This window comes from Dasypus novemcinctus, chromosome 2 (genome assembly GCF_030445035.2).
Source record: "Dasypus novemcinctus isolate mDasNov1 chromosome 2, mDasNov1.1.hap2, whole genome shotgun sequence".
In the NCBI taxonomy this organism is placed as follows: domain Eukaryota; kingdom Metazoa; phylum Chordata; class Mammalia; order Cingulata; family Dasypodidae; genus Dasypus; species Dasypus novemcinctus.
Window position 1 is genome coordinate 159,579,223 of NC_080674.1, and position 24,028 is coordinate 159,603,250.

The 24,028-nt window shown below is 40.2% G+C and overlaps 1 protein-coding gene across 3 annotated transcripts in view; it reads left to right on the top strand.

The window, feature by feature from the left end:
• The window catches only part of SLC26A2 (solute carrier family 26 member 2), a 61,548-nt gene that overhangs the window by 29,500 nt on the left and 8,020 nt on the right, over positions 1-24,028 (top strand). The window contains exon 2 of one of the 3 annotated variants that reach the window (XM_071210691.1): positions 23,400-23,577. The exons of 1 other annotated variant lie outside the window; for it this stretch is intronic. The gene's annotated coding sequence lies outside the window, so the exon portion shown is untranslated. Of the gene's footprint in view, positions 1-23,399; positions 23,578-24,028 lie in introns of those variants that run through there. One more of the 3 variants, XM_071210693.1, reaches the window with a different exon arrangement.

Sequence of the window (24,028 nt, forward strand, 5' to 3'; positions counted from 1 at the left end):
GAACCTCTGGAGTGCCCAGCTCCGTTTGTGCCAAATGCACCTCCAGTTGCTCTGAGAGTCTGAGGGACTATTGTCCCTTCTGCCCTTTAGGGGGTGTGGATGGAACCACAGGCAACTAACAGTTACATCCCTGCAAGCTGAAAATGCCTATTGTTGCCCAGAAAGGCTGAGGAAGCACCAGTGCCCTCCTATCCTACTGGGGACTGGGGGTGGATCCACAGGTACCCACCAGTCTAGGCACTTTCGGCCTGCCATTTCCCAGAAGACTGAGGAATCACAGCTCCCCTTCTATCCTACTTGGGAGAGGGGATGGAGCTACGGGTCTTTAACTATTTAGTCTGTGTGGGCCAAAAGCACCTGCAGTTATCCTGAGAACCTGAGGAAACACCAGCCCCTCCTCTCCTATGGGGAGGGAGGGCAGGAGTGGAGATGGAATTGAAGGCACTCAACAAACCAGTTTGTGTGGACTGAAAGTGCCCACAGTTGCCCAGAGAGGCTGAGGAAACACAGCTCCCCTCCTATCCTATTGGGCAGTGAGGATGGAGCTACAGGTGTCTAAGTATCCAGTCTGTTTGGGCCACAAGCACTTGCAGTTGCCCAGACAGGCTGAAGAAACACTAGTCCCCTCCTGTCTTATGAGGGTGGAGGGGTGGAAATGGAATCTAAGGTGTTCAACAAACCAGTTTGTGTGGACCAAAAGCACCTGCTGTTGCCCAGAGGCCGAGGAAACATGGCTCCTCTCTTGTCCTTTTGGGGTGCAGGGATGGAGCCCCAGGTGTTGGATTACTCAGTCTGTCCTGGCTGAAAGCACCTTCAGTTGCCCAGAGAGGCTGATGTAGGTCCCACCAGTTTCATCTCTGTGGGAGGAGATGAAGATCCACACCCCTTCCTTCCATGCCTCGGGTAGGGATAGAGCCACAGGTGTGGGCAGCAAACTAAACTGTGTGAGTCAAAACTGACCACAGTTGCTCAGGTAGACTGATGAAGAACTGTCTCCCCTCATCCCCTGCCAGGGGCAGGAATGGAGCCTCCTGTGTGCCCAGCAATCTAGTCCATGCAGGTTAAAAGTGACTGCAGTGCCATGGAGAGGGTGAGGGAGCACTGTCCCTCTTCCTCTCTGTCAGGGGCAGGGCTGGAGCCACAGATGTGTCCAGTAATCTAGTTCATGTGGGCCAAAAATGGCTGCAGTTACCCTGAGAGGGTGAGGGAGCACTGTCCTTCTTCCTACTCTGTTAGGGATGGAGATGCAACCACAGGAGTGCCCAACACTCTATTCCATGCAGGCCAAAAGCACCTGTAGTTGCCCAGAGAGGTTGAAGAAATACCACTCTTCTTTCCTATTGGGGGCAGAAATGTAGCCACAGGCTTGCCCACCAATCTAGTCTGTGCAGACTGTAAGCGACTGCAGTTGCCTAAAGAGACTGAGGGTGCATTACCCCTCTTCCTGCCTGGTCGGAAGCAGGGATGGAGTCAGAGATATATCCAACAGCCCAGTCCATGCAAGCTGAAAACAGCTGCAGTTGCCTGGAGAGGCCGAGGGAACACTGTCCCTTCTGCCCTGTCTCAGGCAGGGATGAATCCACAGGAGTGCCCAACACTGTAGTCCATGTGGGCCAAAAGTGCCCGCAGTGGCCTGGGGAGGTTGAGGAAACGCCACTCCACTCCTGTCCTTTTGAGGGCAGAGATGTATCCACAAGCTTGTCCACCATTCTATTCCAAATGGGGCTAAAGTGCCTTCAGTTGTCCAGAGAGTCTGGTGCAGATGCCCTCAGCTTCATCATTGCTCGAAGTGGGACTGGAGCTAAGACTAGGGTGCAGTCTGACATGGGTGGAAACAAGCCTGTCCCTACATTCACTGGGAATTTTTAACCAGCCCCGCTTCCCCTCATGCTGGGGCAGAGTTCAAATGGAGGCTACTGGCCTCTTTCTGACTTGGACAGGTTCAAACTAGCTGTTCTTAGGATTGGAATTTAGCCTGCCTAATTTACTGCTCAATGGCTGAAATCAGTGCCCAACTGTGTCATCCTCCCCCATTTGGGAAATGGAGCTTCCAGCTCCAGTCAGGAAATAGCTTCCAAGGCAGCTTGTGCCACCAGCAAAGGATGGGCACCACCCTCTGTGGCATGGAGTGCTCTACTCAACGAATTTTCACTGCAGACGGGCAGTCTCCTCTTTCTGTTCTTCCAAGGATGTTGCAGGATGCTCTTCTGTTCCTCTGAGCCACCAAACAAGTGATTTAGATAACTCTGGCTGACTACTAACTACCTGTAGGTCAGGCTGATTCTTGGAGCTCTTTACTCTGCTGCGCTCTTGCCCCCTCCTCTTCATTGCATATTTGATTTGCATTTCCCTGAGGGCTAATGGTGTTGAGCATCTTTTCATGTGTTTATTGGTCATTTGTATATCTTCTTTGAATAAATGTCTGTTCAGATCCTTTGCCTATTTATCATTAATTCTTGGTTGTCTTTTTGTTGAGTTGTAGATTTCTTAATGTATTCTAGATATTAAACCCTTATTGGATCTGTGGTTTCCAAATATTTTCTCCCATCCTGTCAGTTGTCTTTTTCATAATGAAGTCCTTTGATGCACAAACATTTTTTTATTAAGTCCTGTTTATCTATTTTTTCTTTTGTTGGTCATGCTTTGGGTGTGAAGTCTAAGAAACCATTCCCTAACACAAGGTTCTGAAGATGCTTTCTATTGTTTTCTTTTATGAGTTTTATGGTTTTGGTTTTATAGTTAGATGTTTCATCCACTTTGAGTTAATTTTTGTTTATGGTATGAGGTTTAGATCTACTGTCATTCTTTTGCATGTGGATATTCAGTTTTTCCAGCACCATTTGTTGAGTGGACCTGGACACGTTGTCAAAATCAATTGGCCATCCAGTAATCCTTTGCACCAGGCCACTTTGACTTTGTTTTTACATTTGCAAGCTGTTTTATCTGCAGAGCAAGTTCTGGGAGGGCAGGTCTGAGATAAATTTCCTGATTCAGTCTTTCAGGCTGTCACACAATATATTGGTGGAAACATACAGGCACTCAGTAGGCTCATAGGGGTTAGTCTGCTCTCTTCAGAAAAGGGCTAGAGCCCATGATGGGCATACAGGTTGGCACTGGGTCAGGGGTAGAGGAGAGGCCAGCAGGGGTGCCACAAGCTTACCATTTTTACCCGTGTTTTCTTCATTTATTACTTGCCCAGTTACCGCAACCCATTATCTCTTTTCTGGAGTTTTGTAGATGATGGCTCTGCCAAGTTTTGCTAGTTGTTCAAAGATTCTGTGGAGGAACGGCACCCTGGAGCTATTACATTGCCATCTTTCATGACCAGATGTCTTATCCTTTCACTTTTAACCTATTTGTGTCTTTATACTTAAAGTATGTTTCTTGTAGGCAGCATGTAATTGGGTATTGTTTTTTTTAATCTAATCTGGCAGTCTCTGCCTTTGTGGGATATTGAGGCCATTTACATTTAATGTGATTATTGATATGGTTAGGTTTAAACCTATTATCTTGCTATTTATTTCCACTTTTCGCTTTTGGATTATTTAGTAATTTTTATGGTTCCATTTTTTTCTCCTTTGTTGGTTTATTAGCTGTAACTTGATTTCTTATTAGTGGTTGCTTTGGGATTTGTAATGTGTATTTTTTAAACTATCACAATCTTCCTTCAAGTGATATTATAACATTCATGTATATAGTATAAGAGCATTATAATAGTGTACTTCTATTTCTTCCCCCCTGTTATTGTTTTTGTTATACAGTCTATTGTCTTTTTTTTTTTTTTTTTGAGGCGCTGGGGGCCTGTTATTGAACCCGGGACCTCATATGTGGAAAGTTGGCACTCAACCACAGAGCCACATTGGCTTCTCTGAGTTGGTTTTATAATTTGTTTTGCTTGTTGGTTGTTTTTGTTTTTTCAGGAGGCCCTGGGAAACAAACCTGGGATCTTCCATGTGGGAGGTGGATGCACAACTGCTTGAGCCCCATTTGCTCCCAATTACCTCTTAAAGAAACAAACGTCAGCTTTTAAAAGTCAAAGTAAATTCTTTTTGAAGATATTTTTGTTAAAATAATTTTTAAAAATAAAAACCAATCTTTCTGTCAAAACTTGTTTATTAAAGTACCTACTAGGGAGCTGGAGGTGGCTCAGGTGATTGGGCACCTCCCTCCCACATGGGAGGTCCCAGGTTCGGTTCTCAATGCCTCCTTAAGAGGAAAGACCAGCACACAACAAACAGACACAGCAAGTGCAAAACAAACAAACAAAAAAAATGAGGGGGTGGGGAGAAATAAAAGTGCCTACTTTTACAGAATCAGTGTCTGATTCTGTACTAGCTGTTGTGAGAGTACACAAAAGTGTAAAATATCTTGTTTTAGTTTCCTAAGCTGCTTAAAGCAGACACCATGAAAGTGTTTTGGACTTAAACAATGGGAATTTATTTGCTTATGGTTAAGGTCCATAAAAATGTCTAAATCAAGGCAATGCTTCCCTCCTGAAGACTGGCTGCCAGAGATCCTTTGCTCCTTTGCCATATGCAAGGCTCATGGCAGTGTCTGCTAGTCTCTTCCTTTTCTTCCAGGTTTCATTGATTTCAGCCTCTTGCTTCCATGGCTTTCTTTTTCTTTCTCTGGATTCATTCCATTTATAAAGGACTCCAGAAAGAGGATTAAAACCCAACCAGAATGAGGCAGTTCACACCTTAACTGAAGCTGCCTCATAAAAAAGTCCTACTTAAATGGGTTTACACCCACAGGAATGGAGTAGATCTAAGAACATTTTTTTCTTGGGTACATACAACTTCAAACCACCACACTCTACTCTATGGACCTCAAAAACACATATTAAAAAAAAAAAACACACATGTTCTTTCCACGTACAAAATACATTCATTCCATCAAAATATCTTCAAATCTTAAGTCATTTCAGTAACACTATTAAACACAAAGTATCATCAAAATTGGTTATAGATATAGTCTGTCCTGGGGCACAGTTCCCCTCCATCTGTGGGCCTATGAAACCTAGAGAACAAATTATCTGATTCCAGTATACAAGGAAGGACAGGCATAGGATAAAAATTTCCATTCCCATAGGAAGAAACTAGAAGGAAAGCAGGGGCCATGGGTCCCAAACAATTCCAAAACCCTGCAGGGCATACTCCATTAGATTTCAAGTCTGAGAGTCATCTCTAGAATTATGTTTTGTCCTCTGGGCCTGCTTTGGTTTGCCACAGGCTGCCAATGCATAATAGCAGAAATGTGTTGGCCTTTTATAATGGGATTTATTAGGGTTGAGGGTGTGAAAATGTCCAAATCAAGGCATCATCAGACAAGTTGTCTTACCAAGAGTTGGCTGCTGGTGATTCTGGACTCCTGGCCCATGGGAAGGCAAAATAGTGGCCAGTTCCTGCATTCTTCTCCAGGCTCACTTCCTGAGCTTAGCTCTGGGTGATCAGGCATATAGTTGTTTTCTCCCTGAACCTCATCTTTTCAGCTTTGGGCTGCTCAGTTGATTTCAGCCTCTGGCTTGTCTCTCAGCCTCTTGGAGTTTCTCTACCTTTCTATGGCTGTAGGTGATTCTAAAGTCCTCTCTCACATGATGGTATAAATGGCACTCTCTTTGTATGTCTCTGCTTTCAGTTCTCAGTTTATATAAGACTGCAGTAAAAGGATTAGGACCTACCGTGAGTCCTGCCATCTAATCAAAGGCCCTTAATTGAAGTGATCTAATCAAAAGGTACCTTAACTGAATCTAACCAAATGGTCCCACATACAATAGGCTTACACACACAGGAATGGGTTAGCTTAAGAAAATAATTACCTGGGATCCTCAAAAAATTCAAACCAGGACAGGGCCCAATGAAATGGCAGCTCCGCCCTTTCCAAGAGCTTGCACAGTGGCCATTCCATTCCCCGAACCCTGAGGAGAAGGCTCCATCCTCTGAGAACACTGGGGTGATAGCCAGACTCTCTTCAATCCCTGGGGAATAAGGGTCCATCCTCTGAGAAAACTTGAGTGGTGGCCAGACTCTCTATAACCTCTAGGGCACAGGCTCAATCCTCTCAGAACAGTAGGGTTGGCCAGACTCTGCAATGTCTGGGAAATATGTACCACCCTCTCTGAAGGTGGCCAGTAGCACTCTTCCTGAAAAACCAGGTGGAAGGCCTGCTCTATCCAATTTCCGGACATACTCACCCTTTCTACATATATGGGTTTGTCTGCTCTCCTATCCCGAGAAGATGTCTTTGGTCCAGACCTCAGCTTCCATGGTTCTGGTTTTGAAGTCATTTTTCCTTCAGTCTGTCCCTTTTCTGTCCTTTTAGTCCAAGCTAGCATTGGTTCTGTTCATACAGATCTCACCAAAAAAACTTGTGGTTTTGCATGTAGTACAAAGAGTCCAAACTATCAGACAGTAGGACTTCCCACAGATCCTTCCTGGATAACTGCTACTTCAGTGCTGACTTGCACCTAAGTGGCTTACTGGTTTCACATTCAGTTAAACCCTCACATGGAGCAATATTCTCTGGGACTTGATTTCCAGAAGCTCAGAACTTTCCAAACTATCCATTTCTGTTGTTTTTTTGTACTCAAGTTCAATTCTCAGCTTGACCCTTTCCTCATGCCTTTTACTATAAGCTGCAAGGAGGAAATGGGCTCTACTTTCCACACTTTGCTTAAAAATCTCCTCAGCTAAATATCCAAGCTCATCACTTTCAAATTCTGCCTTCCATCTAATATCAGACCTCAATTTTGCCAAGTTCTCTGTCACTTTAAAACAAGTACTGCCTTTATTCCAGTTTCTTAGACATGCTTCAGTTCTAAGGTTTCATTGAAGTACCCTTAACATCCATATTTCTATCAGCAGTCTCTTCAAAGCAATCTAAGCCTTTTCTATCAAAAATCTCATAATTCTTCTAGCCTTTACCTATTACCCAATTCCAAAGCTGTTTTCACATTTTTTGATATTTGCAATAACAGCACTCCACTCTCCTGATTCCAAAATCTGTTTTAGTTTCCTAAACTGCTTAAAACAGATACCAGGAAATGAGTTGATCTTGAACATTTTGGAATTCATTCACTTACAGTTAAAGTTCAGAAAAATGTCCAAATCAAGGCATCTCAAGGCCGTGCTTTCTTCCCGAAGACCAGCTGTTGAAGATTGATCATTGGCTCTTCTGCCACTTAACAAGGCACATGGCATTGTCTGCCGGTCTCTCCCTTCTCTTATGGGTTTCGTTGATGTCAGCTTCTTGCTTTTGTGGCTTTCTCTCAACATATATATATTCATTCTGTTTATAAAGGACTACAGTAGGAGGATTAAGACCCAACCTGAATGATGTGGGTCACACCTTAACTGAAATAGCTTCATCAAAAGAGCCTACTTACAATGGGTTTATTACACTTACAACAATGAATTGGATTTATGAACATGTTTTCCTGGGGTACATATAGCTTCAAATTACCAGACATCTTGAATAATTTTTAGCCCTAATCTTAACAGGTAATTTAGTCAAAGACAGCTTAGTGGAATCTAATACAATCAAAGGGTATCACACCCAGAAGAATAGATTAGTTTACAAATATAATCTCTCTCTTTTTGGGATTCATAAATAATCTCAAACTGTGACACAAGGCATCAGCAGAGATGCTTTCTCAGAGTCCTGCCACATGGCAAAGCAAGATGGCCACTAATCTATGCCAAGGTCTCTGCTTTCCCCTCCATCTCCTGAGCTCAGCTGTGGGCAACCTGGCATAGGGCTTGTCTCTTTGGGGCTTCTTCTCGTCTCTCAGGAGTTATTTGTCTTTCTGCAGCTATAAAGTGAACCTGGAGTCCTCTCACATGGCAGGATCAAAAATGGTAGCTTCCTTTTCTTGTCTGTCTCTCTCTGTCTCCACCTTTATCAGACCCAGAAAAAGGGTGGAGAGTCAACCTGACTCATGCCTCACTGATGTGGTCTAATCCAAAGGGTCTCACACCTACAGGGAATGGGTTAGTTAAAAAACATAATCTTTTTCTTTTGGAGATTCATGAAAGAACTTCAGACTGTCCATAAGCTTAGGTCTGAAAGATGAGAAGAGGCCTGCAAAGATCTGGGTGAAGTTTGTTCCAGATAAAGAGAACTTGAATTCAAGTGCAAAGGAGGGAATCAACTTGACATGTTCTAGGAATAGCAAGAAGTCTAGTAAAAAACGAAGGTGGAAAGGTAGGCAGGATTTCAGATATTGTAGACTATTGCAGTAGCCCAACAGAGATGGTGGAGGATAGTGAAAAGTGATTGGATTCTGGATACTCTGGGCAGAGGGGAGAGGATGGATATGTTACTTAAGACAGAACAGACAGGACTTACTGATATATTATATTTGGGGGTGGGGGTAGGGAAAAGAAAGATTGACGGCAAACTTTGAGTCCAGGTTCTGATATATTGTATCTAGCACAGTGGTTAGTCTATAGTAGGAGCTTAATAGATGTTTATGATTTAATGAAGACCAAGACCCAATCTCTAGGTGTTTACCTAGAAAAGTAAACCTACCCAGTCTTAAAAGATTTGGCTCTTAGGAACACTTGTGGAGTAAGCAGGGGTTGCAGGTCCATCAAACAAGGAGGTCTGAGTTTACATCTGATGGGGAGTGGTCCTTCCTTTTTCTTCACTGGGCCAGTCTTCTTACAGTGTTAACTTCTCAGTCTAGGGAAGGGACTCTTAAACCTTTTTTATTCTATGGAAACTTTTGCCAGTAGGTGAAAACCATGGACCCCTTATTAATTCCACACTATTCTGTGTATTATATAATAAATAGATGACACCCACACCAGTATATCCCTACAAGAATAATGATTTTTAAATTTAAATTCAAGCTCATGGACCCCTTGTTAAGAACCCCTGCTCTAGGGCAGGGTCCTGGAATAGTGCCCTGGGTTCCAACCATGCTAGTTGCTGGCACCTGTGAATAAGGTGGAGATGGATACAGAAAGTTTTGCTCATCCTTACCTTCACTAAGCCTTACAATACTGTGATCTTCCTCAGATTTGTCTGATATTAGTAGGTTGGAGGAATAGATGAGACTGTATAAATGGACACTGTCTTGGTTGTACTTGTCTATGGTTTAGTTTACTTTCTCTTAAACAACTTTAAATTACTTTTTATCCATAAAAGGGAGAAAAAATATTTTACTTTTTCTTCCTTTTATGGATAAAAGGTAAAATATTACTTAGAGGAAAAACAATTGAATAATAGAACACTGGAACAGAAAATGTAATAAGATATAATTATTTATCGAATTATATAGTAGGTGACTTTCTCAAAAACATTCAGGGTCTATGCACTGCCTACAGATTAAAGTCTAACTTTCTTAGCCTCACATACAGGGCCCTCCAGAATCTCTCCTAGGTACCTTTGCAGCCTCCTTTCCCATTATTCCCTTCTCTGCATCCTGTTCTTTAAACAGACCATTCTCATTTCTGATTTTTTTCTCTCCAACTTCAGAACCACTCCTCTTAATGTTTTCCTCACCCTTATCCACATTCCAGGTCCACCTTCTTGTTCTCATCCTTGCAACTCTGACCCAGACATCAGAGTTCAGATGACATATCTTCTTCCCTTGAAGCTTTTCTAAACTATTTAAGCTCTTGTGGATTTCTCATTCTGTTGTGAAGATGTAGTATGCATATAGAGGGAAGCATACTGGAACCATTATGTTTCAGAGGCAGATTTTATCATTCTCCTTCAAGCCCCTCCCTCTAAAAAGGTATTTCAGGTTAACAAGTTGCAAAATTGTTTTATATGCACTAATTAGTTAAAAGTATATGCTTCAGGATTAGAGAGACACAAGACTCACTTCTCTCCAAGAAAAAATAGCCAGAGGACAGGCAGAAATGGCCTGCCTCTCACATGGGAGATCTCAGGTTCAATCCCCAGTGCTTCCTAAAAACAAAAAAAGCAAAACAACAAGCAAACATATGAAAAGTCCAACTCAGGGGAACTGATGTGCCTCAGTGGTTGAGCGCCGGCTTCACACATAGGAGGTCCCGGGTTCAGTCCTTGACCTGGTACCTCAGGGGGAAAAAAGAATAGGTTGAGGGCAATGGATGTAGCTCAAGTGATTGAGTGCCTGCTTCCCATATACAAAGTCATGGGTTCATTCCCTGGTACGTCCTAATAACAACAAATGGAAAAAACAACAACACAACTCTAATTGGGGAACAGATATAGCTCAGTGGTTGAGCATCTGCTTCCCATGTGTGAAGCTCCTGAGTTCAATCCCTGGTACCTCCAAAAAAAAATGTGTGTGTGTATATATATATATATATATATATATATATATGCTGACAGAATAGATATAAAAACATGAGCCTTCTATATGTTGCTTACAAGAGACTCAACTTAGACCAGAGATACAAACCAGTAAAAAGTGAAAAGCTAAAAAAAAAAATACTTCACCACAAACAGTAACCAAAAAAACAGCAGGTGTAGCTATACTAATATTGGACAAGAAATACTTTAAATGCAAAAAAATTATAAGAGATACAGAAGGCCATTATATATTATAAAAGTTATAATCCACCAAAGAAGTAACAGTTATAAATATCTGTGCACCTAACCAGGGTGCTCCAAAACACATGAGGCAAACTCTGGCAAAACTGAAGGGAGAAATGGACATCTCTACAATAATCGCTGGAGACTTCAACACACCACTCACATAATTAAATAGAGCATCTAGACAGAAGAGCAACAAGGAAACAGAGGTCTTGAACAATATGATAAGAGTTAGACCTAATAGACATATACAGAGTATTTCATCCCAAATCAGCAGGTTATACATTCTTCTCAAATCTTTCTCCAGGATAGACTATGTGTTAGGTTACAAGGCCAGTCTCAATTAATATAAGAAGACTGGGATTATACAAAGTACCTTCTCAGATCATAATAGAATAAAACTGGAAATCAATAATAAGAAAGGGGAAAATTCACAAATGTGTACAGGCTGATCAAAACATTCATAAACAATCTGGGTCAAAGAAGAAATTGTAAGTGAAATTAGTAAATACATGGAGATGAATGAAAATGAGAATACAACATATCAAAACTTATGGGATACAGTGAAGGCACTGCTGAGAGGGAAATTTATAGTCCTGAATTCCTATATTAAAAAAGAATAAAGAGCTAAAATCAAAGGTCTAACTGGACTACTGGAGAACCTAGAAAAGAACAGCAAACAATTCCCAAAGCAAGCAGAAGGAAAGAAAGAATAAAGATTAGAGCAGAGATAAATGAAATTGAGAAGAAAAATAAATAAAACCAAGACCTGGTTCTTTGAGAAGGTCAATAAAATTGACAAATACTTAGCTAGACTAACAAGGATAAAAAGAGAGAAGATACAAATAAATAAAATAAAAAATGAAAGGGGGGAAGCAGATGTGGCTCAAGCGATTGAGCTCCTGCCTACTACATTGGAAGTCCCAGGTTCAGTTCCTGGTGCCTCCTGGAGAAGACAAGCAAGACAGTGGGCTGGCATGATGGGCTGATGTGGCAAGCTGATACAACAAGATGACACAACATGGAGACACAAAGAGGAAATACAATAAGAGACAACAAAGCAAGGAATGGAGGTGGCTCAAGCAATTGAGCGCCTCTCTCATACATGGAAGGTTCCAGGTTCAGTTCCCAGTGCATCCTAAAGAGAAGATGAGGCTGGAGATTTCTGGGAAGGTGGCAGTGTAAAAAGACATGGAAATTTCTTCTCCTCCAGAAAAATAGCTAGAGGATGGACTGAAACAGCCTGGAAAATGATCTTCTGGGGTTTAGGACAACAGGCAAAGGCTGAGCTCTGCCCAGAGGAGAAAGGGACAAAGAAAGGGAATTGCTATGACAGAACTGTGAGTTGAAACCAGCAGCTTCTGCTGCTGGCACCCTCCCCCAGACTAAAGACAATTTAGAATTCTCAAGCCTCTGGGCCTGCCCCTACAGACAAAGGGCACTCCAGGGATCCACCACCCCAGGAAAGGGGAGAGAGAGGGATACAGCCTAAGACTGATCAGATTGTGACTCACAAATTTGGTCTGCTGTGTCTCAGGAGCCTTTCCAGGCCAGGTGGGGCCACCTCATTGTTTGCCTTGGGAACCAGCAAGGGGCCAAAGATATACACCCTCCCAATCTCCTCCTCTACTAACAGGGATTGATTGTTGAGGACTCAGAGGGGAGTGGAAATATTTCTGACCCAGGAAAAGGGAGGGGGCTGCCAGAGAAGGCTGGAGAACTGTCACTGAGAAAGTTTGAATTACAAGGCTCTTGGCCTCCAGTCAGGAATCTGTCACATTCATCTGATCTGTGTGGCAACAAATATACTCTGAGAGCTGCCAAAGAGTGCTATCTGCTGGCAGACCAAGGAAGTGCAGATGAGAAAATTAAAAATAATTAAGAGAGGTTTTTTCCCTGGCCTTTACAGCTTCCCTCCTCAAGGCCCTAGGAAGCCAGTCTGCAACCAATTAATGGGTCTAGAGCCCAGTTTAGAGCAACTAGCAATGACTATCCTAACAATCCAGGTCGAGCCAAGAAGCAAAAAGCAGTGGTAACATAGCCTCCCACCACTAAAATGCTACAAAAGAGAAAGAAATTGAGCATCTGAGTAAACTACATCCTAATCAAATTCCTAGATTTCAGCAAAAAAATTACAAGTTGTACTAAGAAAATGGAAGACATGGCCTGAGAAAAGGAATATATCAAAGCCCCAAAAGAGACACAGGATTTGAGAGAACTAATAAGCAAAATGCATACATATTTCCAAAATCAAATTAATGAGTTGAGAGACAGTAGGACTAAAGAGATAAATGACATCAAGAAGACATTGAGTGAGTGCAAAGAATTTGAAATCCTGAATGGAAAAGTAACAGAGCTTATGGAAATGAAAGACACAATAGATGAGGTAAAAAACACAATAGAGGAAAGCGGACATGGCTCAGCTGATAGAGCATCCGCCTACTATATGGGAGGGTCCAGGGTTCAATCCCCAGAGCCTCCTGACCCATGTGGTGAGCTGGCCCACATGCAGAGCTGTTGTGCACAAGGAGTGCCATGCCATGTGGGGGCGCCCCTGCATGCCCCATGCACAAGGAATGTGCCCTGCAAGAGGAGCCGCCCTGTGTGAAAAAAAAAAAGCGCAGCCTGCCCAGGAGTGGCCTGCACACACAGAGAGCTGATGCAGCAAGATGACATAACAAAAAAGAGATGCAGTTTCCTGGTGCCACCAAGGGTGCAAGCAGCCACAGAACACACAGCAAGTCGACACAGAGAGCAGACAACGGGGTAGGGGACAGGGGAGAGAAATAATTAAAATAAATCTTTAAAAAAAAAAACACATGTTAGAGGCATACAACAGCATTTCTTTGAAATGATAGAAGAAAGAATAAGTGATGCCACAGACAGAAGAGCTAAAATTGAAGAGAGAACAGAGAAAGAAAACAATGGAAAAAAATGAGCAGGGGCTCAGAGAGTTGAATGACAACATGAAATGCAACAACATACATGTCATGGGAGTTCCAAAAGGAGAAGAAAAAAGGGGCAGAAAGAGTATTTGAGGAAATAATAGCTGAAAATTTCCCAACTCTCACAAAAGAAAAGAACTTATGTGTCCAAGAAGTGCACCTTACTCTGATCAGAATAAATCTGAATAGAGCTAACCAGGATACATACTACTCAGAATGTCAGATGTCAAAGATAAAGAGAAAATTCTCAGAGCAGCAAGGGAGTAGCAAACCATCATATACAAGGGACACCCAGTAAAGTTTAGTGGAGATTTCCCTTCAGAAACCATGGAGGCAAGAAGAGAGTGGTATAATACAGTTAGGATACTGAAAGAGAAAAACTGCCAACCAAGAATTCTTTATCCACCAAAATTGTCCTTTAAATGTGAAGGTGAGTTTAAAATATTCACAAACAAACAAAGAGAGTTTGCAAAAAAGAATCCATCTTTATAGGAAATATTTACAGAAGCCTTAGAACTTGAAATAGACAGGAGAGAGAGACCTGGAGGAGAATATAGAAGAAAGAATAGAGAAAGGATAACAAAAGAGTGAAAAGACAGACAAAAATATGATATGACATATGAAAACCAAAGGATAAAATGGTTGAAGTAAATAATGCATTTATAGTAACATCAGTGAATGTGAATGGATTAAACTCTCCAGGTGAGATACAGACTGGGAAATGGATGTAGCATATATAAAAAGAGAATGCAAAAATTACAGGCTGACAGATAGGATTAAAAAAACATGAACCATCCATATGCCACTTACAAGAAACTCACCTTAGACCCAGGGATACAAATCAGCTGAAAGCAAAAGGTCAGAAAAAGATATTCCATGTAAATAGTAACCAAAAAAGAGCAGGGGTAGCTGTGCTAATATCAGACAAAACACATTTTAAATGCAAAAAAAGTTATAAAAGATACAGAAGGCCATTATATATTATTAAAAGTGACAAACCACTAGGAAGATATAACAGTCATAAATATCTATGCACTTAATCAGGGTGCCCCAAAATACCTGAAACAAACTCTTGCAAAACTGAAGGGAGAAATAGACATCTCTACAATAATCATTGGAGACTTCAACCCCCCCACACTCACATCATTAGCTAGAACTAGACAGAAGAGCAACAAAGAAACAGAGAACTTGAACAATATGATAAACAAGTTACATCTAACAGACATATACAGAACATTGCATCCCAAATCAGCAGGTTATACATTCTTCTCAAGTGCTTATGGATCCTTCTCCAGGATAGACCACATATTAGGGCACAATGCAGCTCTCAATAAATATAAAAAGACTGAAATTCTACAAAGCACCTTCTCAGATCATAATGGAATGAAACTAGAAATCAATAATAGGAAAAAATTAATTCACAGATGTGTGGAGGGTGAACAACACACTCCTAAATAATCAGTGAGTCAAAGAAGAAATTGGAAGTAAAATCAGTAAATATATTGAGATAAATGAAAATGAGAATACAATGTAACAAAACTTATGGGATACAGCAAAGGCAGTCTTGAAAGGGAAATTTATAGCCTTGAATGCCTATATTAAAAAAGAAGAAAGAGCTCAAAGATTTAACTGAACAACTAGAGAAACTAGAAAAAGAACAGCAAACTAATCCCAATGCAAGCAGAAGAAAAGAAATAATGAAGATTATAGTTGAGAATAAAAACAATAGAGAAAATCAACAAAACCAAAAGTTGGTTCTTTGAGAAGATCAATTAAATTGAGAAACCCCTAGACTAACAAAGAAAAAAAAAGAGAAAAGATGCAAATAAATACAATCAGAAATGAAAGGAAGGCAATTAACATCTGACCCCACAGGGGGAAAAAAAGATCATAGGATATTATGAGAAACTGTATGCCAACAAACTAGACAATCTAGATGAACTGGACAAATTCCTAGAAATACACAAAAAAACCTACAGTGATGTTACAAGAAATACAAGAACTTAACAAACCAATTGTATTTGAAGATATTGAATCCATCATCAAAACTTTCCCAGCAAAGAAAAGTCCAGGACCAGATGGTTTCAGAGGTGAATTCTACCAAACATTTAAAAAGAATTAACACCAATCCTGTTTAAACTCTTCCAAAAAATTGAAGAGAAAGGAATATTACCCAACACATTTTATGAAGCCAGCATCACCCTAATACCAGAGCCAGATGAAGATACTACAAGAAAAAAAAAAAAAAAAGATAATACAAGAAAAGAAAATTACAGACTAATCTCTCTAATGAACATAGATGCAAAAATTCTCAACAAAATACTTGCAAATTGATTCCAACAGCATATCAAAAGACTTATACATCATGACCAAATGGGATTTATTCCTGGTATGCAAGCTTGGTTCAACATTAAGAAAATCAATCAAAGTAATACAGGACATTAACAAATTGAAGGAAAAAAAAACCACATGATCATTTCAGTTCACTCAGAAAAGGCATTCGACAAAATCCAGCATCCTTCTTTGATAAAACACTTCAAAAGATAGAAATAGGGAAATTCCTCATTCTAATAAAAGGCTCATGTAAAAAAGCCAACATTGTACTCAATGGGGAAAGGTTGATAGCTTTCCCTCTAAGATCAGAAACAAGACAAGGATGCCCACTGACACCATTGTTATTCAATATTGTATTAGAAGTTCTAGCTAGAGCAATTAGACAAGAAAAAATAATTAAAAGCATCCAAATAGGAAAAGAGGAAGTAAAACTCACTGTTTGCAGATGACATGATCCTGTATTTAGAAAATTCCAGAGTATCCATGACAAAGCTACTTGAACTAATTAATTAGTTTGGCCAAAGTGGCAGGATGCAAGATTAATATGCAAAAATCAGTAATGATGTTGTACACTAGTACTAAACAATCTGAAGAGAAAATATTGGGGGGAAATTCCATTTACAATTGCAAGAAAATGACTCAAATACCTAGGAATGAATTTAACGAAAGAAGTACAGGACCTATATGCAGAAAACTACAAAACAATGCTTAAAGAAATTTAAAAAGACCTAAAAAATGGAAAGACATTCCATGTTCATGGATTGGAAGAATAAATATCATGAAGAAGTCAATTTTGCCCAAACTGATATATAGATTCAATTTCAATACTAATCAAAATTCCAGCAGCCTACTTCACTGAAATAGAAAAGGCAATTACCAAATTTATTTGGAAAAGAAAATGCACCCAAATAGCCAAAAGCATTCTAAAAAAGAAGATCCACATGGGAGGAATTTCACTGCCTGAGCCATGTTAACAGGACAAAGCAGTCTCTTCAACAAATAGTACTGGGAAAACTGGATATCCATAACCAAAAGAATGAAAGAGGACCCCTATCACACTGCCTACACAAGAATCAACTCAAAATGGATCAAAGACATAAGAGCCAGGACCATAATACTACTCAAAGAATATTTAGGAAAACATCTTCAAGACCTGGTGGTAGGTGGTGGTTTCTTGCATTTTATACCCAAAGCAGGAGCAACAAAAGGAAAAAATAGATAAACGGGACCTCCTCAACATTAAACATTTTTGGACCTCAAAGGACTTTGTGGAAAGGTAGCTGACTCAATGGGAGAAAATATTTGGAAATCACATCCAGTAAGGGTATAAAAGACAGATGAAAATAAAATATGACATATAAAAGTCAAAGAATAAAATGGTGGAACTAAATAATGCATTTACAGTAATATCATTGACTGTCAATGAATTAAACTTCTGAATCAAAAGATACAGGCTGACAGAATAGATTAAAAAATACATGAGCTATCCATATGCTGCCTGCAAGAGACTCATCTTAGGCCCAAGGGTTACAAACCAGCTGAAAGTGAAAGGTTGGAATAAGGTACCCCATGCTAACAGTAACCAAAAAGAGCAGAGGTAGCTATACCAATATTGGACAAAACAGACTTTAAATACAAAAAAGTTTTAAGAGATACAGAAGGCCGTTATATATTACTAAAAGGGACAATCTACCAGGAAGATATAACAGTCATAACTATCTATGCACCTAACCATGGTGCCCCAAAATACATGAGAAAAACTCTGGCAAAACTGAAAGGAGAAATAGACATCTCTACTCTAATAGTTGGAGACTTCAACACACCATTCACATCATTAGATAGAGCATCTACACAGAAGATCAACAAGGAAACAGATGATTTAATATGATAAATAAGCTAGACCTAACAGACATATCCAGAACATTGCATCCCAAATCAGCAGATTATATATTCTTCTCAAGGGCTCATGGATCTTTCTCCAGGATAGAGCACATGTTGGGTCCCAAGACAGGTCTCAATAAGTATAAAAAGATTGAAATTATATGAAGCACCTTCTCAGAACATAATGGATTGAAACTAGAAGTCAGTAATTGATAGGAGAGGGAAAAATTCACAAATATGTGGTCTAAACAAACTGGGTCAAAGAATAAATTGTAATAGAAATTAGTAGATAAATCGAGACAAATGAAAAGGAGAACACACTTATCAAAACTTATGGGATATAGTGAAGGCAGTTTTGAGATGGAAATTGATAGCCTTAAACACCTATAATAAAAAAGAAGAAAGAGCTAAAATCAAAGATCTAACTGAACAACTGGAGAAATGAGAAAAAGAACAGCAAACCAATCCCAAAGCAAGCAGAAGGAAAGATATAATAATGATTAAAGCAGAAATAAATGAAATTGAGAACAAAAAGCAATAGAGAAAATCAACAAAACCAAAAGCTGGTTCTTTGAGAAGATCAATAAAATTGATCTTTTGTTAGCTAAACTAACAAGGATAAAAAGAGAGAAGATGCAAATAAATAAAATTAGAAATTAAAGGGGGGAAATTATGACTGATGCTATGGAAATAAAAAGGTTTATAAAAGGATATTATGGGGAAGTGGGCATGGCTGAACGGATAGAGTGTCCATCTACCATATGGAGGGTCCAGGGTTTGATCCCCAAGGCCTCCTGAACCGTGGGGTAAGCTGGCCCATGTGCAGTGCTGCCACATGCAAGGAGTGCCATGCCACATGGGTGCCCCTGCATAAGGGGTCCCATGCACAAGGAGTGTGCCCCACAAGGAGAGCCACCCCACATGAAAAAAGCACAGCCCAGCTAGGAGTAGCACCACATACACGGAGAACTGATGCAGCAGATGGCACAACAAAAAAGAGACACAGTTTCCCAGTGCTGCCTGATAATGCAAGCAGATGCAAAAGAACACACAGTGAATGGACACAGAGAGCAGACAATGGGGGGGGGGGGGGGGAGAAAGAAATAAAATAAATCTTTTTTAAAAAAAGGATATTATAGGGAAGCAATTGTGGCTCAGGTGACTGGGCTCCCATCTACCATATGGGAGGTCTAGAGTTCAATTCCTGGGGCCTCCTGGTGAAGGCAAGCTGGCCCAAGCGGAGAGCCGGCCCACCCAAAGTGCTGGCCTGCACAGGAGTGCTGGCCCACACAGAAGTGTTGGCCTGCACAGAGAGCTGGCTCAGCAAGATGACACAACAAAAAAGAGACATAGAGGAGAGACTGTAAGAGGCACAGCAGACCAGGCAGTTAAGGTAGCTCAAGAGATTGAGTGCCTCTTTCCCACTCCAGAAGGTCCCAGGATCGGTTTCTGGTGCTGCCTAAAGAGAAGACAAGCAGACCCAGAAGAACAAATTGACACAGAGAGCCAACAACAGGGGTGGGGGGTGGGGTGAGAAGGAGAAATTTAAAAATCTTAAAAAAAAAGATATTATGAGAAACTGTATGCCAACCAACTAGACAATCTAGAGGATATGGACAAATTCCTAGAAATGCACGAACAACCTTCACTGATGCTGCAAGAAGTACAAGAACTCAACAATCCAGTCACATTTAAGAAGATTAAAACAGCCATCAAAAATCTCCCAACAAAGAAAAGTCCAGGACTAGATTGCTTCACAGGTGAATTCTACCAAGCATTTCAAGAAGAATTATCACCAGCCCTGTTTAAACTCTTCCAAAAAATTGCAGCAGGAAATTATCCAACACATTTTAGAAAGCCAACATCACCCTAATACCAAAACCAGATAAAGATACTACAAGAAAAGAACTTTAGAGACTGATCTCTGTAATGAACATAGATGCAAAAATCAACAAATACTTTCAAATAGAATCCACTAGCATACCAAAAGAACTATATACCGTGACCAAGGGGGATTTATTCCTGATGTGCAGGAGTGGTTCTACATAAGAAAATCAATTAATGTAATACACCGCATTAACAAATTGAAGAGAAAAACCCATATGATTATCTTGGTCAATGCAGGAAAGTCATTCAGTGTTTAATAAAAACACTCACTTTAAAAGATAGGAATAGAAGGAACATTCCTCAATATGAAAAAGGGCATATATATAAAACCCACAGCCAACATTGTACTCAATGGGGAAAGGTTGAAAGCTTTCCCTCTAAGATAAGGAACAAGATAAGGATGCCCACTGTTTCCACTGTTATTCAGTATTGCTTTACAGTTAGGCAAGAAAAAGAAATAAAAGGCAGTGAAGTGGACTTGGCCCAGTGGTTAGGGCGTCCATCTACCACATGGGAGGTCCGCGGTTCAAACCCCGGGCCTCCTTGACCCTTGTGGAGCTGGCCCATGCACAGTGCTGATGCGCACAAGGAGTGCGAGTCCCACACGCAAGGAGTGTGCCTGTAGGGAGAGCCGCCCAGTGCGAAAGTGCAGCCTGCCCAGGAATGGCGCCGCACACACGGAGAGCTGACACAAGATGACGCAACAAAAAGAAACACAGATTCCCAGTGCTGCGGATAAGGATAGAAGCGGTCACAGAAGAACACTCAGCGAATGGACACAGATAGCAGACAGTTGGGGGGAAGGGGGACAAGGGGGACAAGGGGAAAGAAAGAAATAAAAAATAAATCTTAAAAAAAAAAAAGGCATTCAAATTGGAAAAGAGAATGCAAAACTCTCACTATACACATATGACCTGATCTTTTATTTAGAAAATTCTGAAATGTCTACCAGAAAGCTACTTGATTTAATAAACAAGTTCAGCAAAGTGGCAGGGTACAATATCAACATGGAAAAAATCAGTAATGTTTATGTTCATTAGTATTGAATAATCTGAGGAGGAAATCGGGTAAAACCCATTTACAATAGCAACAAAAAGACTCAAATTCTCGTGGAGTTAATACTAGAATATAGGTCACCAGAAAATAGAATGTTAGAGAATGGAAAGCTGAGGGTTAATCTGTGCAGAATTGGTAAAAAGGTTGTTTGTTAATCTTTGGAAATGGATAGAAAAAGTGAAAGCACACCATACTATTTGTAACCAGCAGTGCTATTAATATTGGTATAATAATGGTTGAAAGGGAAAGTCTAAGGTCACGTATACTAGAAGGAAAGCCAAAGTATATAGCGTGGGACTGTATAGCATAGTGAAACCTCATGTGAAATATGAATATGGGTAATACTGCATATATAAGACTATTTTTCTTTGAAACTTGTGGCAGTTTGATATTATTGATGAATTCCAAAAAGAAGTATTGATTATGTTTGTAAACGGCTTTTTCCACTGGGTGTGTTCCCCTTTGATTGTATTAAATTCAGAGGTTTCACTTTTGATTAAATTAAGATTACAGCTTTGATTCGGCCACTTCAGTAGGACATTGAGTCCCTGCTTCCTCAGTGGGCAGACACTCACACAGAAAATGTGAGGGAAGAGGAGAGAGCTGAGTTTTTGATGCTGGAGCCCCAGAGAGAGAGCCAAGCCATTCTCTTGAGAGTTTATAGCTGGACTTGTGGAGAAAGCAGAGCAGCTGAACCTGGAAAGAAAGGAACCCTGGGAAGAGAGCCAAGCCTTATGTCAGCCTATGGCTGAGACAGAAAGCTGAGATCATGGAGACTTAAGAGGAAAAGGAAGGCTGTGAACCCTCACAGAGACTGGCAGCCATCTTGCTCCAACACTTGCCAGTAGACTTTGGTGAGAGGCATAACTTACTCTTTATGGCATTGTGACTGTAAGTTTCTACCCCAAATAAATACCATTTATAAAAGCCACGGATTTCTGGTACTTTGCATCAGCACCCCTTTGGCTGACTAATGCAAAACTAAACAAATGTATATTAATACTATAAGATGTTAATATTAGGGAAAAAAACACAAAAAACCTCTTACACTGTGTAAGTAAACAGACACAAAGTACTTTATATATATCATATGCCTGCATTTATATAACATGTAAATATAAATCAATTTATAAAGATGGAAAAAAAGTATATGCTGCAGTTACTGACCAAAAGTAGACATTGTTTTATTTAGAAAGTGCCTTCCCATTTCTTTTTTTTTTTTTAATTTTTTTTTTAAACCTTTTTTTTAAAAGATTTATTTATTTATTTAATCCCCCCCCCCCCCCCCGGTTGTCTGTTCTTGGTGTCTATTTGCTTGCGTCTTGTTTCTTTGTCCGCTTCTGTTGTCGTCAGCGGCACGGGAAGTGTGGGCGGCGCCATTCCTGGGCAGGCTGCTCTTTCTTTTCACCCTGGGCGGCTCTCCTCACCGGCGCACTCCTTGCGCGTGGTGCTCCCTCACGCGGGGGACACCCTTGCGTGGCACGGCACTCCTTGCGCGCATCAGCGCTGCACATGGCCAGCTCCACACGGGTCAAGGAGGCCCGGGGTTTGAACCGCAGACCTCCCATATGGTAGACGGACGCCCTAACCACTGGGCCAAAGTCCGTTTCCCCCTTCCCATTTCTGTGACAACTTCTGAGCCATTCCATCATAATTATCAATGTGACAATGATTCATTTCCTAGTCGGAATCATGGGGGAGATCTATTATGACTCTATTTTATAGATAAGAAAACGGAGGCCCAGAAAGTTAAAGTCCTAATAGCCTTTCATTTAATTTTAGTGATGTCTACTATTTAAGAACCAATTAAATATAAAGGCCTTACTTTATTTTCATTAAGAAGAACTTACCCTGATGTTTTTACAACTTTGAATAGTCTTTATTTTTTAATGCCAACTGGAGAAAGAAAAGGATCACAACCAATTCAAAACCATTACCAAGAAAACATTGCATAGAAAATAGATGGTAAGGATATATATTGCTAATATCTGCTTGGTGGTGGGACAATTGATTTTTTAAATAAAAGCAGTTTATTGAGATATATTCACATACCATATAATCCATCCAATGTGTAGTTTTTCTGTGATAAAGATATGATCCATCATCTTCTGGCTTGCATGGTTTACCTTTCAGAAGTCTCCTGTAGTTCTCCTTGTTCCTCTGAATGTAATGGGAGTTTTTTCCTTTGGTTGCCTTCAGGATTTTCCTTTTCCTTTGTTTTCAGCAGCTTGAATATGATATGTCTAAGAGTTTGTGTTTATCTTGCTTTGTATCCTCTGAACTTCTTCGATCTTTAGTTTTGTGTCTTTCAATAATTTTGGAAACTTCACGGTCACTATATCTTCAAATATTTCTTCTACCCTGTCCTTTCTGTCTTCTACTTTTGGGAATCTAATTAGGCATATGTTAGATTATTTGATATGTCCCACAGTTCTTGGATGTTCTATTATCCTGCTGTTACTGTTTTTTTAATTCAGTTGTTTCTTTTTGTCTTTCAGTTTAGGTAATTTCTCTTGACCAATCTTAACGTTCATTAATTTTTTCCTTTGGCTGTGTCAAGTCTGCAGATGAGCCTATCAAAGGCATTCTTCATCTTTGTTACTGTGTTTTACTTTTAACATTTCTATTTGATACTCTCTTACAGTTTCCATCTCTGTTGTACTTTCTACCATTACTCTTTATCTTTTTCCTTCCCAGGAAGCAGACATATAGAACAAGATATATAGAATGTAGGTATTTTTTTAATGCCTCTTTTACATATCCTAGGTTTGGACAGGCCCTTTGATCCAGAAATTACCAAAATCTGCTCCAATATAGACGGGCATAAGAAGTGCATTCAAGTCAGCTTGGACTGAAAGCAGGAAGTGGAAAGGGTTATATACCAGTCCCATTGAAGAACAAAGAAGTGCTGTGTATGTCTCCCAGTCTGATTGATTTCCTCAGGGTCAGTGGGTATCTAAATTTATTCTTTTCTTCCTCATCTACTTCACCAGGCAATCAAATAACTGATTATTATTTTACTCTTGTTCAGTGGAATGAACAATTATGGCCCCGTCAAGCTAATTACAATAAATGTAGGTTACTTTTACATATATTGTGTTCTTGAATGGGTCATGGTTCCTGGAGTGTGGCATCTTGGTAATGTTAGGTTTATAGAACCTCATAAGGACCCATTTTTCTGTCCATTCCAAAACAGGAAGCTTCCTGAGTCTTCATCTAATGAATATAGTTTATCTGTGTCTGGCCACAGTCATTAATTTGTTTATTAATTTGCTTTTTTCATTCATTTAAATCTTTTGTAAGCCTGCTATCTCAGAGTTACTATAGTACATTCAGTGAGGATTACTTTCAGTGATGAACAAGATGTCCTCTCCAGGAGCACACAAGAGTGTGGT